The sequence below is a fragment of the Chrysochloris asiatica genome, unplaced genomic scaffold, assembly GCF_000296735.1.
Source record: "Chrysochloris asiatica unplaced genomic scaffold, ChrAsi1.0 scaffold00020, whole genome shotgun sequence".
Classification (NCBI taxonomy): Eukaryota; Metazoa; Chordata; class Mammalia; order Afrosoricida; family Chrysochloridae; genus Chrysochloris; species Chrysochloris asiatica.
The window spans coordinates 29105693-29107487 of NW_006408538.1; the positions used below are offsets into that span (position 1 = coordinate 29105693).

The following is a 1795-nucleotide window of genomic DNA, read 5'->3' on the forward strand; positions in this document are numbered from 1 at the left end:
AATTTCCTGGTGTGGCACTATAGGATAAGCACTGAACTGCAAGGTCAGTTTGAACCTCAAGGTCAGCGGTTCAAACTCAGCAGCCCTATGCAGGGTTGCTATGATGCACTTAACAAAACAACAAATTTCCTTTCAAATCTTGAATAATATAAATTATAGTCCTAATGTCAATTCTTCCTTTAAAACATTCCATCCTTTTCTCTACCACGTGCTAAAATGGTATTTATATGGTATTATGTCTTTTGTCTCATGTTTTAGATTAGGATTACAATAGTGTCATTTTATGTTAATACTAAAATGGCAATCCAGAAATTATCACATCCAAACATCTCAGGCCATAAATGAAGGCCATTGTTCACAGAAACCCTGAAGCATTTTGGAGACTTTTTGAATTACAGTCAGCTTCTTCCAGTCTCCGATTATATTTTATCCAATTCCTTTCAATTTTCTGTAGTAGAGAACTAGTCTTGTCTATTCAGTTTATGTTCTGTTCTTTCTCTTTCTCTCTGTGGTCCTTCATTTTCAATGCTTTCGTACTGAATTCACCCTAGCCAACCAATGAAGACTTTAAATTTCAGCAAGAGACATTTCTAAATTTTTTCATGATAATGGAAATGAGAACTTTAAATAGAAAATGTTTCTGTTTTATAGAGAATACTGCATTGGAACTATTTGTATTGATTTCTTTTAAGAAATTTTATTAGTTATGAGGACAGTTGTTTATACATAAGTGTTCTTTAAAATTAAATACAAAAGAGCGACCATGTTGCATCTATCATTGAATTAATATGATATGCCTAATGTTTGTGCGTTTTGTTCTCTACCTCTTTGTACTTACCAAAAGTTGATTCAGACACTGCATCTTCCTAACTTTCGTATTCCAAACGCATCAAACAGATTAATGCATAAGAGGCTCTTCATTTAAAACCAGTTAAATCCAATTCATCTAAAACCAATGAATATAACCCCAGAAGATATTTTCATCTCAATATAAGAGAAATCTTAAGGCCATCAAATAGTCTAATTCATTCATTATAAGTTAAATTGACTATTGTAGAAAATAAAGGGGGGGCAGATTCTTAAAAACCACACTTGTATGTCAATGTAGGAGACTCCAGAATTAGGAGGGTATTGAATTAGATGAAGGAGAAAGTGCGTCCCTTCTCTGAGAGATGATTCTACTTCTGCAATTTCAGCCTGGACAGAATACCCTTCAGAGCCTGATGGAACTGCTTGTTCCGCAGAGTGTAGATGACAGGATTCAGCATTGGGGTCACCACAGTGTTCACAAGAGCGGCCTCTCTGTTGAAGTCCAGCCTCTTGGTTTGTTTTGGTTTTGCATATATAAAGATACAACTGCCGTACATCAGAGTGAGGACCATGAGGTGAGATGAGCAGGTGGAGAAAGCCTTTTGGCGTTCTTTGACTGATGGAAGATGGACAATTGTGATACTATGTGCTGTACGCACTGATGGTTATAATAAAGGACGTCAAAAGGATGAACAAAGCCAGGCTCAAGGTCAACTTTTCAATAGAGCGGGTATCAGAACAAGACAGATTAGTCAAGGGCCCCAAATCACGGAAGAAGTGAGGGATGACATTATAGCAGCAGAAGGATAATGGGGAAAGCATTATAACTGGAACTATCATGAGGACGAATCCCAAAGCTAAACCAGGAGGAAACCCATCTTCTGGTTCGTAATGGTGGCGTAATATAGAGGTCTGCAAATGGCCAGGTACTGGTCCAGGGATAACACAACCATAAGGAAGAAAAGAGTTGCTCCCAGAAAAAGAA

The 1795-nt window shown here is 37.3% G+C and overlaps 1 pseudogene; it reads right to left on the reverse strand.

Moving 5' to 3' along the window:
• Positions 1-1178: 1178 nt before the first annotated feature.
• Positions 1179-1790, reverse strand: LOC102812980 (annotated as a pseudogene).
• Between the last annotated feature and the right edge of the window lie 5 nt (positions 1791-1795).